Raw genomic sequence first — 15,261 nt, forward strand, 5'->3', positions numbered from 1 at the left:
AAAGTATTTACACTTTTAACAAGCTTCCAGGTGAGGCTTATGTGTGGCCCACACTCTACGTAGCACTGCATAAACTATGTAGGAAGTGCTGCTATGCAAGAACCCCACTCTATACAGCACTTCCTTAAACACAATAGTTTGTCCAAAGGTAATCCAAGCCACAGACCACATAGCTGATACAGATTGAACCTGATCACAGGTGAATGGTTTTCACTCCCTGTATGTAGCGTTGATACTACTGCTCTTTCACTAGTTCAGGCAGTTTATCAGTGTCCGTTCTGACTGATGGGTGTTAGTGCTATAAAATATGTTAGTCACTGTGATTACCAACCCTTCCTAAAAGCATTCAGATCTATCTTTTGAAAACAGAATGAGCTAGAAATTGAGAAAAGGACCATTCTCCATCAACAAATACAGAGTGCATATTCTTCAGAGTTGGATCGAAGTCTAGTCACGGAGAGTATGTTCTGGGGCAAAACCGACTCCTCTGATATAAAGAACTTGAAATCAGCAAAAATGGCTTAAGCTGGATGCAAAAGCACTAACCAAGATTGAAATGTTGGATTTCATCATAATTAAAAACTTGTTTTCATCGTAAGAGTCCATCAAGAGAGCAGACAAGAAGAGAGCCACAGATTGACAGAAGACACGTAAATCTAAAGACTTCCATTCAGAATATACAAAGAACCCCTTCAAATCGATGAGGAAAAGACGAGTGTAGGGGAGGAAAGTTTTAACTTTTTTATCTGCCCTTCTAGGTTCTTCTGGGGCTGTGTATATTTGACAAAAGACAGATGAACAAGAGAAAACAAAGAAGTTTATTAATACGTGCATCATGAATACAAATGGGAGTATCCAGTGATGAGTAACTCAAAAGGGTGGTGAGAACTTGGGCTAACATAGCATCTTAACAAAAGAACAATAATTCTGTAGAGAATTGACAAGACGAAAAGGACTTTGACCTTCTAGAGGTTGCAAATTGGAAGCTTCTAGACAAAGGCAAACATATGGAGAAAATAATGGTAGATAAGGGTTAGTTTAAGCAAAGTTTGTTATGTAGATTCCTTTGGGCTGGCTGATAAAGGTCTAGTGTTGTTTCTGGTGATTAATTTCTGTCCTTCGTAGTAGAGAGGGAAGATGGAGATAACTTTACAAATTTATATCCTGCTTGTAGGTAAGTTGTGGGAAGGCAGAGAGGTTTTCTCTACCTGCTGCTTCTCAATTGCCTTTAGCTCAAAATAATCTATATGCCAAAGTGGCATTTTCGGGGAGCATATTTTGCTACCCTTCATCAGCAATCCATTTAAAAAACTGGACAAAAGACAAATGGTATTAAACAAAAGAGAGTCCTCTCTGCTATCTGGTAGTGTGAGGAGAAAGTGTGCCTGTTTATTCTCTCTATAGTCAGGGGTGTGGTCCATCTTGGGCAAATCTCTCTCTCTCTCTCTCTCTCTCTCTCTCTCTCTGTCTCTCTCTGTCTCTCTCTGTCTCTCTCTCTCTCTCTCTCTCACACACACACACACACACACACACACACACACACACACCTCAAGGACAGATGAGTGATAATTCTCAGAGATGAAGTTTAAATAAAAATTAAGGAAGATAAACATTTTTCTAAAGACAAAAATAAGAGTCATAGATGACTCTTGCCCACAATAAAGAAAGTAATTTAGGCTCTCTAAACCTTTGCACCACCAAGAAGATTCTTTGAGATGATTTTCTCAACAAAATAATGCCCGAAAACCTAGCTTCTCCTGTCAGCAGCACGAAGAATTGGCAAAGGCTTTGAAATCACAGGGTTTTTTTCCCCCTAAAGATCACCAGAAAGAAAAACGTATTGTCCTCTGTCTATTATAACTCTATGAGGAGTAATTGGGATGTTTTATTCTCTCTCTCATGCAGGCATGTGCACGTGCACACACACACATTTTCTTTTCTTTTAATGTCTTTATATTTTGACATAATTTAAGACTCACAAGAAATTGTAAAATAGTACAGAGTTCCCATGTACTCTTACCCAGCTTTCCCAATGATAATATCTTATGTAACCATAGTAAATTGTCAAAACTAGGAAACTGATTTTGGCAAAACACTGTTAATTCAGATACACAGGTGAAGAATTTATTTGGATTTCCCTAGTGTTTACATTTTATTTATTTATTTATTTAGTTATTTATTTATATACTTCTACAAAATTTTATCATAAGCTGATTTAACTAACCACCACCATCATCAGCATGCAGAATATTCCATTACCACAAAGAAACTCTCTTGCATTACCACTTCGTAGTCACACCTTTCCCCTGGATCTACTAGTGACCTGTTTCCCACCACTATAATTTTGTCACTTCATAAATGTCATGTAAATAGAATCATACAGCATGCAACCCTGTGAGATTGGCTTTTCTCACGAAGTGCAATGCCTTTGTGATCCATCTGATACATTGCTTGTATTAGTAGTTCATTCCTTTTCATGGCTGAATAGTAGTATCCCATGGTATGGATGTACCACAATTTATTTATCCATTCACCCATTGCAGGTCATTTGGCTTGTATGTTGAAGGGTCCTCGAAGCCAACTCCAGGTTCAATAATTCACTAGGAGGACTCACAAGACAGCACATCGTCACACTCATGGCTATGACTGATTACAACAAAAGCTACAGAGCAAAACCAGTAAAGGGAAAAGACACATGGGTGAAGCCCAGGGCACAGGGGACACAAGTTCCCAAGAGTCCTCTCCCAGGGGAGTCACATAGGACATGCTGAATTTCCCCAGCAATGAGTCGCGACAACTCCATTCTTTCTTTGGTCAAGATAACGAACTTGTTCATCCTTTGGTCTTTCTGGAGACTTAAAAGAATCCTTAGCAAGTACAGCAAGGTTCATCGTCATCCTTTCATTGGAAGATCATGGCTGCATTACAGTTTCTCAAGCAACTGCACATGCATATTATCCTAAGTGACTACTACCTGACCAGCCCTTGACTGGTGCTACCTTTCAGAAGATGGATAAGCCTGAGAGAGTCACAGGAGCCGGGGTGGATTCCAGGAGGATGCAGGACTTGGACGATGGGTAAGATGTGAGCAGGTGAGACCAGGAGAGGACTTCCTACATGTGGGGAAAGCATACATAGAGGCAATCAGGAAGGAAAAAGCTGCTGGGTTTACAGGATGATGGATGAGAACATCCTCGGGAGGACAGAAGTTTTCTGTTGGGGAATAAAAGAAGGTGATCTTTCCTAAGGAAAGTCCAGTTGATAAAGGACTTTAAATCCCTAAACAAGTAATTGAAATAGATTGCTATGGAGAGTTAAGCTAATGATCAGCACAGGGTTTGGGAAACACTGATCTGGCAATGGTTCAAAGGGTAGATTGGAAATGAAGAGACAGGCATGCTTGTTTGGAAATAAATCCGGACGAGAAGCCCCAGAATAGGATCGAAGCTATGTGAATGGGGACCAGGGGGCTCCCTCAAGACAGTTTCGGTTGGTACGAACGAAGCACACAAAAGAGGCCTGAGCAGCAGGAGACAGGCCGACCTGTACCAGGAAAGAGTCCAGCTGCACTTGGTAGTTACCTTCATAAAGGAGGTCAGTAAGGCACCATGAGAGAAAGCCATTTCCACCGCCAAGAAAAGTTATCAAACTCTTTCTACTAGAAAAACAGATGACAATACAAAGGGGGAAAATCAGCGTGTAGTGTAGGAAGTTGCAAGAGGGGCAGTGGTTTTTTTAATTTTTTATGGTGAAGTATTTTAAGGAAGTCATTTAGTGTGACTAACCTTTTTCCCTTTCAAAGATCGTTCAGTTAAGTGTAGTCTAATTAGGAAAGCATAGATGAGGCACCCATGGGCAAGACTGGACATGCTTTGTTACCTTATAAAAATTCATGAAAGCGGTAATATCTAAGATCTGACATATTCATATCTAAGATCTGATACATTCAGAATGAGCCATGAGCTGACGTGTGGGTGTACATTTTAATGAAAGCAGGAGTAGCATTTGTAATCATGTCACTAACTCAAGATTTTCTCAGCGCAAATCAAATGAACACCATAGCTTTCATTTCTCCAGTTATTGAAAGGAAGTAATTCCCAGAGTGAATTATTTGTTTATTTAGACAACAAACAACTTTATCAACATGCTCTGAAGATAGAAAAGTGCCAGAGTACAAGCCCACTGTTGGCTCTGCCAAGCTGCTTGGTCACCAGCAGTCTCTCCCTCCCCGGCTTCCTCCACTACCTTCCACTCACATTGGCCTTCTTTTCATACGTCAAACGTGCTTAGTCCCCATCTCAGAACCACCTGAATGTTCTTCCCAAGAGTTTCACATGCTGCTTCCTTCTTGTGGAAAAAAAGGGGTTCTATGGAAAGTGACCTCACAGGGGGATCTGATCATAAATTCCTCACTGAGCAGGTCATGGTGGGTCCTTACGCCCCAGGCCTGTAACTTCTTTAGTAAAAGGCTTATCTTTGCCTTAAGCAAGCCCTGTCCATTGTTTCTGTGCGTCAAGGTTAACTTGCCTTTGAAATGTCCCCTTTCAGACTGCTCCTTCTAATACCACTCTCAAGAGAGCACTAATAATCTGATTCCTTCCAGAGTTTAACTATCCCATAATCCAATCCCCCACTGTTTTCTCATCCCTTCATGTAATCGTCCCTCCTTAATCTCAAATGCATAAAAGAAACTACAAACTGTTATTCTTGGAAGCACTTATCCCAGTCTGTTGAGATCTTGCTTCTGGGTATATCCTCTCTTTGGCTCAAATAAATTTTTATAAAACTCCTTATGTCAACAGTGTCATCATTCAGTTTTTAAATTGTATATCATCTCCTCAGGGAGGTACAGCGAATGCTGTTGGGCGCCCTGACCATATCCTCCTTAACAGGCTGTGTGTTCATCCCCCAGATGCTGTGGGTGTTGGCTGGCCTGGCTCAGGCCTGTGTTCTTTATGGGGGACTGTCCTTGGCTGATAAGCGTCTCCTCACCTGGCTGAAAAGGGTCTCCTCTCCTGGCTGACAAGGGTCTCTTCACCTGGCTGACAAGGGTCTCCTCTCCTGGCTGACAAGGGTCTCCTCACCTGGCAGTGGTCCTGGAGATAATGGCCGGAAGTTATGTCCTCCACCAAGAGAAGGGAGTCATATCTCTGCCAAACTTCATCCCTGCTGTCACCCACTTTTTTCACTCCCTAAAGGGTTTCTTCTTAATATCACTTAAGCAGGACTTCTCACCTCAGGCTCCACTCACAGGAAACATAATCTAAGAGAGTCGACAACAGAAATGTTCCTGGGAAGCCAGCTCAATCTAAATTCTGGCATTGGATAACTCATCCACTAGATGGCAATGAGAACCCTGTCATTGGTGGTGGGTAACTATTAGTCCCTGCCTTCTCTGGAGGTGCCTTTGCTAAGATTCCCACCTGTAGTGAACTGGGACACAATATAGGCAGACGAGGCTACAGTAAATGCGATGGCTCTGGCATTTAACATGAATGGGGAAAACAGACGGAAGCTTGGTACTCAGTACTATATGGTCTATTTTTGCAACTTCTTATGAGTCTACAGTTATTTCAAAACAAAAAGTTAAAAATGAAAACAAACGAACAGCAATAATGTGGCAGCAATATTATATCCTACGTAGAAAGGCAGACATTAGTACTATCCTCAAGGCTAAGGGATGCAGAGACAGGGGTTCCCAAATATCCCCATTCAATTCAATAGCTCGACCTCTGCAAAAATGAAACGAATTGTGGCAGATGACATGGACTACCAGCAACTCAACCCAAGAGTAGCCCCAGTCGAAGTTGCTTGACTGGATGTGGTATCTTTACCAGAACAGATGAACAAAACCTTTGTTATGCGATGTGCAGCCATCACCGGCAAGTACATTGTTTCCTATACCCATCAGAGAGGTGAACCAGAAGCGGTGTGTATTCACAAGACATGGATGACAGTATACATTCGTGACTTTGCTCCAGGGTCTACCTTAACTCTCCTACTCTCTGTCATAATGTTGCTCTTCCAAAGGGACGTGGATCAGGTGGACATTCCACAGAATTTCACACGGGTCAACTATACTGATATCAGCATTGTAAGTAAATCTGATAAGAAGGAAATGGCAAGTGCTCTGGGCTGCTGGTAAGAAAAGAGCACTTCAGAAGACAGGAAATAAAACCTAAAATGATGAAAGAGCCTACCACATTGGCGAAGTTTTTAGGGGCACAGTGTTCTGGAGCATATCAGGACATGTTGTCTTGGTGAGGGACAAATTATTGCGCCTTGTGCCTCCTACCCTAAGAAAAAAGCACAGAGAATGGTAGGCATTTTGGAGGCAGTATTGATCCCATTTGGGGAACTGCTCTGACCTATTTATTAGGTGGTGAGGAAGGTTACCAGTTTAAGTGGGAGGCAGAGCAGAAAGGGGCTCAGTAGTGGATCAGGTTACAGTGTAAGAAACACTGCCACTTGGGCCGTCTGACCCCAAAAGTTCTAGGGTCCTAGATGTGATGTATCTGTAGATAAAGATGCCGTGTGAAACACTTGGGTGGCCCAAATATGAAAACTGCAGGGCAAACTCCTACAGTTCTGGCACAACCATGTCACCACATTAAAGAATTATATACCATTCAAAAAACAGCTTCTGACACACGACTGTGAGCTGGAAGAGACTATCTGATTATGAGACATCAAGTAATTATAAAACTGGAGCTGCCCACCATGAGCAGGGTTTGGTCAGACCTACTAAGCCATAAGATTGGGTAAACCAGCAGCATTGCATCCTAAGATGGAAAAAATACACATCTACACCTAAAACTGGGCTCAAGCAGGTCCCCAAAGCATAAGTAAGCTGTACAAACAAGTACTTCGGGATGACATAGCTCTCATTCCTCTTACATAGACACTTTTCCTTCAACTCATATCTATAGTTTCTTGAAGTTTCCCTACCCTGTTTTCCCCGAAAATAAGACCTAATTGGACAATCAGCTCTAATGCTTCTTTTGGAGCAAAAATTAATATAAGACCTGGTATTATATTATATTATACCTGGTTTTTATAATATAATGTAATACAATATAATACAATACTCCATCTTATAGTAAAATAAGAGGGGGTCTTATATTAATTTTTGCTCCAAAAGACGCGTTAGAGCTGATTGTCCACTAGGTCTTATTTTCGGGGAAACACGGCAGGACCAGTTGATAGAGGAGGCATGCTAATATGGGTTGAAAACAGACCACTATTGCACTCCAGCCCACTTGGGCTGAAAGACGGTGGTGGAAGAAAATTCTCCCTGTGAGTAGAACTTCAGATGATGCTCCTGGTTATCTACTTTATGCGGAGAGAAACTGCCCCCCCAAAAGGTTAGACACAAGTTCAAGAGCAGTGGCACATGGCCTGGCTGGTCAGTCAGTGTCCTAGAAGGAGCAAGATCAGAAAATCATGAAGAGGTCAGTCTGGGGAAGAAGCATGTGAGGAGTGGATCAATGGGAGTGGATAAGAAGTGCTGCTTAGTGTCCACCAGAGAACATCTACGGTTGATGAGGCAGTAACCAACCAAGGGACAGGCAGAGTCTCCCAGCACGTGCCAGCCAGCTTCTCCCCCCTTGCACAGATGGCTTATGAACAGAGTAGCCATGGTGGCAGCCACGGGGGTTATGCATGAGTTCAACAGCACAGCTTCCTTCTCCTCAAAGCTGATCAAGCTATCGCTCCTGCTGCATATGCAGCCACCGCTAACAAAGAGAAATGCCAAGTCCTCCTGCAGTACAACCGCCTGAGAGAACCAACCAGCTACTTGGTAGCAAAATCATTAACAGACGCCATCCAAGCTGGAAAGAGCAACAATTCCTCATGAGCATCATTGTACTTATCATAATCTCAGGACCACCTGCAATAGTCAGGGTTGTTGTTTGTTTCAGGAACCCTCCTCTATACTAGGACCCAGAAATTGCACCAGCCAGAATCCTGGAGGACCTGCGACCAGATAGTGACATTAACGTGAGAAGCAATTGGCTCTTGGTGGAACAAAGGGTAGACTGTACCAGATGCTGTGGGTGCCTTTCTAAATCCCCTTCACAGGCTGGTGTGCCAGTATTGGCTGCCAATGCCTAGCACCTGTGCTCTTCCCCAGAGGCTGGCATTTGGCTGGAGGGAGCTGCCTACGTCAGAGAGGACTGGGAGGCTACGGCACTTCCCACACCACGAATAGCCTGACTGATGCAGGAGTACAGGCCCAGCCCTTTGCTTCTGGAAATGTTCACTGAAAGTTTGTACTCTGCCTTCCACAGTGTACAGAGGCAGCTATTCAGTCACAACATTTCCCAGCCTTTTTGCAACTAGACGGGACTAAGTGATTAGTTCTCACCAGTGGAATGGGAGAGGAGGTGAGGTACATACTCTCAAGACTGAGGTTACGAAGCCGTTATCTGTTCTTTCACTATCCTCCTGCATGTAGAGGACATCGAAACCCTGGGAGGGGGAGGTCACCAGATAAAAGGAACCTGAGAAATAAACTATAATTGTCTTTAGTCACTAAAGTTTGCAGGTTGTTTTATTACAGCAGCTGCCATTACTCTAATATACTCTCTACCTGTGAATGCTAATGGGGTTCCTGACATACTAGGAAATTGAATTAAATGCTTTGGAAGGTCCCTTCTGATACAGATTCTCTAGTACATTTGCTCTGAAAAGGTCTGAATTGTTCATGAGATATTGTACTAAAGGTTATATTGCTAAACTGTATCACCTAATTATCCTATAGTAAATATAGCAGAGTTTAAAACCACTGGACCAGGAGAACTGGATTCCAGTTCTGCTCCTCTACCAGCCTGTTACAGAGTCTGGTAAAATATAACTTTAACTCTCAGCCTGTTTCACCAACTAAAAAATGCAAATAAAATGCAACGTGAGAGAGGACAACATGATCCTTTTTAGCTCTTGTATTTAGTAGTTTTCTGCATTGTGTTAAAATCAAATCTCTTCAAGAAATGTACAACAACAGCTTTTTATAGGCTGGGAGGAGTGAAAGCACTGAACTTTAGTGCATTAAATAGCGCACTAAACTTAACCTATAATAAACCCTTTAATCATAGAGTATCTTTTATTATTGGACTTCAAAATTTGGAGATGAGTCAAAGACACTAGGTTCTTTGCTTTTGGCTCTAAATACAGTCAAGTTGTGTCAAACAGCTCAAATACTACATTCAGTTAAAGCAGTAAGTGGCAATTTGTTTCAGAGGAGTGGGAAACGGGGCCAAGCATGTCCAGTGGGAAATGGCTGCTTGGCAATGCCAAGAAACACTCGAGGGCACTGGCCCTGGCCATGTCAGTGACACACAGCCCACACCGAGAATGAATCCAATATTAAGCTACAGGATGACTGAAGTTTAGTTTCTTTTATAAACTAATAGGCATGGCTATGTTCCAATCAAACTTTGTTTACTGGTTTCAGTAATCTTTTTTTTTTTAAATTAACAAACCTAAAGAAAGTCATTTAGAAGGTACAACATTATTAAAGAAAATTTTCCACAAGCTACTACAGATAAATCTGTCTGCCTGATAAAGTCTTCTGACATTCTGTGTCTCTGAATCACAGATTTTCATCCCTTTTCTTTCTTTCTTTCTTTCTTTCTTTCTTTCTTTCTTTCTTTCTTTCTTTCTTTCTTTCTTTCTTTCTTTCTTTCTTTCTTTCTTTCCTTCTTTCCTTGTTCTCTCTCTCTCTCTCTCTCTCTCTCTCTCTCTCTCTCTCTCTCTCTCTCTCTCTCACACACACACACACACAGAGCAGGGCATTTAACTCTTGACGTTTGTGTAAGAAACCTAGGTCAAGTATAGATAAGAAAGGTATTGCAAAGTACCTGGGACTTTCTCTGACCTTTTTCAGGGCTGCCTTTGTCCTACTCCACTCATTGTACAGCATGCATATTTTCACTGGGCTGATTCTCCCACAGGTGAAGACAAACAGTCCTCACAGGTTGGAGGAGCTGCTGGATTCAGTTGAGGCTGTTGGATTACGCCTTCCTAAAAAGCCAATTTTAGTCAAATTCTAAGAGTGAGCTGCAGCTCGAGCAATGACATCCCAGTAAAGCATTTCAAAGGACAAAGAAGGCAGATGATCTCTTCAGCCTCTTTACCAAGCATTTGGCTGCCTTCAATTCCCCACAAACCTGGCTCCCTGGTGTGGGGCTGTTTAAACCTTGTGTTCCTATTACTATATTAATAATATATACATTCCTATTACTAGTGTGTGTGTGTATATATATGTCCATATACATATACATACATATGTATATATATACATATACATACATATGTATATATATATACATACACACTAGTAATAGGAATATATATATTATTAAATATATTATATATATATTAAAGCATAGTCGGCATAACAACATTATAATTGCTGGCTTTCTCTGCGGAGGATCTGTGGGATAAGCTCAAGTCTCCTTACGTACCAATGCATCAAACCACTAGAGGACGTGCTGAAGGACCCAAGACCTGGTTCCGTAAACCGCCTGGGATATACTTTAAGGACCACCTGACCTGAGAATCTCAGCGCTGTCTGCCCCTCCCCCTTTACCTTCTCTATCCAATCATTTGCCAATTTATATTTATTCATCATACACAGGCATTTTCATATCATTCCCTTCTAGGATACAAGCACTTCCTTCAGGCCCTCTCACTGATAAGGTAGCTTTAGACTCTAAACTGCCTTTCCAGCCTTAATGCACCTTGGACATGCTAGTAAACATTTAATACCCATTTCCCATCATATTAATTTCTCCTCAATTCTTCTCCTTGGTGTTTGGTTGCATATGTAATTAAGTATAAGCTAACCCTGGCATCTCTTAAAACTAAGCTCAAATCTGCATTTTCTTTTTTTTTTTTAATTGAAGTTTATTGGGGTGACACTTGTTAGTCAAGTTACATAGATTTCAGGTGTACAATTCTGTAATATATCATCTATGTATCACATTATGTGTTCACCACCCAGAGTCAGTTCTCTTTCCATCACCATATATGTACCTTTTTTCATACTATGCCCAATTCTCTTTTGAAACTTTTCCCATACGAATAGGGTCTGGTTTTGTTTTGTTTCACAACCTCCACTGCTCCAAGTGCAAAGCCATTCACATAGCTAGTTTTCAGCACACTTTTGTGGAACTGATTAGAAAATGAAGTTCCTCTAGTACAATTCAAGATCCATTCTATCATAATTATGTGACAGGTACTGGTCTAGGGTTATAGACACAAAAGTGGACACAACAAGAATAAATTCCTGCCCTCATGGAGCTTAAATAGGGGGAGGCGTAGGGGACGAAGACATTAAACAAATAAATAAGCAACATACTTAGAGTGTTATATGAGATGTGAGTTATAGAGAAAAGTAGAATGGGAAGGGGGTTAGGGAGTAACAGAAGTAGTTGGGATGGGGGTGAAATTTTAAATGTGGTGATTATAGAGGGTCCTATTGAGAAAGTGACATTTGAGCAAAATACTTAAAGGGGTGAGAGAATGAGCTTGTGGCTACTGAGGAAGGGGACTATAGACCTTATCTAAAAAATATTCTAATTGAATTTTAAAAGGTTTTTAAACAGAGACTTAAAGTACTCTCATGACACAAAGTCTTTTGAAAGAAAAGGAAATTAGCTTTAAAGTTAATTTTCTTCTTTCTTTCTTTATTTATTTATTTTTATTTTTTTTCTTCTTTTTTTTAATTGTTGGACACGTGGAACACATTTTATATGATTGTTTCTTATTTTTAACAATTAATTTTGAAATAGTCTTGGACTTTAAAAAAAGGTGCCAAAGTAAATTACAGTGACGCCATATGCCTTCTTTAATGTTCACATCTTATGGAAACATTATATAGTAATATAGGACTGACCCTTAAATCAGATAGATGTGAGGAAATCTACAACCATCATCTAAGGAGACAGTCTTTCCACATTTAGTACTGCAATGGATAAAAACATTTTTTTTTAAACATCCTTTGTTTAAAAAATGTGAGAAAAAAGAAAAAAAGTCTTCTGTTTACTTTGGAACACTTAAATGTAACCTGATAGGCAGATAAATAGATAGGCGGATACATACATATAAAAAAATGTATTGAGTGACATCAGGATTCACTAAAACTTTGTATTAATGTTTTCTTTTTTACTTTCAGTCATGCTATGCTGCCTTCCTTCCTTCATTACTGCCAGTTGTTAGGGGCCTAGCAAAGCCACTATGCAGAGGAGCCTGATCTGATCATCTGGAATCTTAAAAAAGCAGAGAGCAGGGGAGCACATTTGAATGGTGGTAAGAAAGTGTTTATGTCTCTGATATGAGAACTCTGACGTAATAGGCATGCAGAATGTTTGTTGCATAGAAATCCCAAGGGTTGCCAACACTTGGCAATATATTACTTGGTGAGAAATGATTGAAGTTGTCCATGTTAGTTGGGGCTGCTCAGTACATGACATTAGAAAAACTCCAAATACATATTATTGCAATACTAATTATGATAATAGTAACAAGATCAATGTTGTTAGACCACTGATGAGTATGATAGGTAAATATCAGTGGAGTCTTATTTTTTAACCCAAACAGGAATCAAAAAGATGGTGCTTGGTTATGCCTTTCAAATTTTTAAAAAAATTTTTTCCTTACTATTTATTTAAAATAAACAAAAAACTTAAGGTACGCAAAATGAATACACACCTGAAAGTATTTTCTGAGGGAACTATTCCTCTAAGCTACGGTATTAATAAGCACAAGGTGGTTTTAAGGAACAATTGCTGGAGATACCTTTTAAATGAACATTTTACATAAAAAATTACTATATTATACACCCAAGTAGTGCTTCTCAAAGGGCAGCACCATTTGTTGGCTGAGGGAGTGGAAACATATCATATCTTAGGGGCTTTTCAAAATGCAACACTATCCACCCCTGGAAAAACATTCTAATATATGTCTTTTTTTTTTTTTGAAGCATCCTACAGACTTTAAATTCTAATAAAGTAAGTATCAGTCTTTAATATCCCACATAAACTGAAAGCTCTTTGGGGTCACCCCTTTTTTTCAGAGTATAGGGGTCTTGAAACCAAAAACTGAGAAAACCATTGCAGTTTTTCCTTAGCTATATTTGGTCAGTTTCTGGTTCTGAGCTCATAAAGCACCAGTGTGATAGAATTACCTGCTATATAAGGCCCTGGCTGGGCTCAGCTTTTTGTCCGTTATAGCCCAGGAAGCTGATTTGCGGTGACCTGTTGGACTTGGACGCTTTAGCTTGTTTTCTCCTCCTCTTCCCACCCCTGTTTTATTTTTTCTTTTCACTCTTGTTTTCTTTGTCTCATTTTGTTCTTTTTTTTATTATTTTCCTTTTTCTTATTTTTCTTTGCTCTTTTCCCATTTTTCTTTTGTTTTTCCTCATTCTTTTAATTTTCTCAATTTTTTGTTTTCTCATTTTTCTCTTTTTTATTATTTTCCTTTTTCTTATTTTTCTTTGCTCTTTTCCCATTTTTCTTTTGTTCTTTTTTCATTCTTTTATTTTAATTTTTTGTTTTCTCATTTTTTTCATCATTTTTTCTGATTTTTTAAACTTTTTAGTATTTTTAGTTAGTATTGTTAGTAGTTAGTGTATTTAGTCATTGTAGTTAGCATAGTCATTGTTTATTCTTTTATTATTTATTCCTTTATTTTAATTGTCTCAATTTTTTTCTCTCATTTTTTTCTTTAAATTTTTTAGTTAGTATTTTCAGTTAGTATTGCTAGTACAGTTAGTATATTTAGTCAGCGTAATTAACATAGTTACTGTTTGTTAGCAGAGTAATATTGTTGATAGAGTTATTAATAGTATGTTTAGTCAGCGTAGTTAGCATACTTATTATTTGTTAGCACAGTTGGTGAGCATAGTTTGCATCGTCAGTGAGCGTAGTTAGCGGGTCATCACGTGCCATGACTTTTCAGACATCCCTGTTGACCAGGAGCCCTACAGTGGCCATTACGAGCTCCTGCAAACCATTGGCAAGGACACCTTTTCCAAGGTGGTGTTGGGCCGGCACATATTAACAGGGACACAGGTGGCTGTTAAAATCATAGATCAACTGGTCACCTTCACAGTTCAAAGATCTCTCCTGTGAGAAGTCCATTGCCTGGCAGACTTGCACCCCCCTAAGATCGTCCAGCTATTCAGTATGATCAGCACTACGGAATCACTCTTCCTAGTCATGGAACTCGTGCCTGGAGGGGACTTGACGGACTACCTTTGTGTCTGTCTGCATGCCAGAGGACAAGGCCTGCGGCATCTTCCGGCAGCTGGTGTCAGCAGTGCACTACTGCCACGAGAAGGGCACTGCTCACAGGGACCTGAAGCCACACAGCGTGGTGTTGGACACTCAGATGACCGCTAAACTGAAAGACTTTGGGCTTGGCACGTCCTCCAATGGCCTTCAATTGAGCACGTTTTGCAGGAGCCCCATGTATGCACCCCTGGAACTCTTCCTGGGCCAAAAATATGATGGCCCTGCCGCGGACACATGGAGCTTGGGAGTGCTGCTGTACAGGATGCTCACGAACACCGTCCCTTTCAAGGGAATGAACTGGGGAGACCTGCAGAAGGTACTCAGCGGGGAGGACGTGGTGCCATCCTATTTATCTTTGGAAGTGGAAAACTTTCTTTAAAAACTGCTCACCCTCAACCCCTAGTAGAGAATATCTGAAAGACATCATGCCGGATCCTTGGCTAAACATGGGCCAGGAGGAAGAACTAAAGCCTCACATTGAGCCACCCAGTGATGTCATAGACTCCTGGGTAACAAAAGAGATACTGAATCTGGGCTTTCATTGGGGAGACATCAAGGATACATTGTCAAAGAAAACACAATAATGTCATGGCCACGTACCATATCTTAAAGGCAAAAAATCCAAAAGTCCAGCGTCACACCATCAAGGTAAAGCCCTTCCATGCTCCTGAGCTCCAGAGCCGTAGTCCCTCCCCAGCCTAGGAGGTTCAGCCAGAGTGCTCCGGTTTCCAGCAGACAGAGCAGCCGCCTGTGGACCATGAGTAAGGGCAGAAGGCCCAAGACTCTGCCAGGCCTTCAGCCATCCCTGCGTCCAGCACCACCACTTTGAAGTCAACCGCTGAGTCCAGGACCACCACCCAGCCTGGGCTCCAGGACCGCTACTCCTGAGCTCAGCCCGGGTTCCAGCACCATCATCCTTAACCCAGCGCCCCCGGCTCCCCAGAATGTTGCCCTGGAGACTCTC

At 41.0% G+C, this 15,261-nt stretch overlaps 1 pseudogene; it reads left to right on the forward strand.

Moving 5' to 3' along the window:
• Positions 1 to 3,009: 3,009 nt before the first annotated feature.
• On the forward strand, positions 3,010 to 14,949 carry LOC148758521 (serine/threonine-protein kinase MARK2 pseudogene; annotated as a pseudogene).
• The last annotated feature ends 312 nt before the right edge of the window (positions 14,950 to 15,261 follow it).

The sequence above is a fragment of the Rhinolophus sinicus genome, chromosome 3 (genome assembly GCF_057876585.1).
Source record: "Rhinolophus sinicus isolate RSI-liver-muscle chromosome 3, RSI-T2T, whole genome shotgun sequence".
Classification (NCBI taxonomy): domain Eukaryota; kingdom Metazoa; phylum Chordata; class Mammalia; order Chiroptera; family Rhinolophidae; genus Rhinolophus; species Rhinolophus sinicus.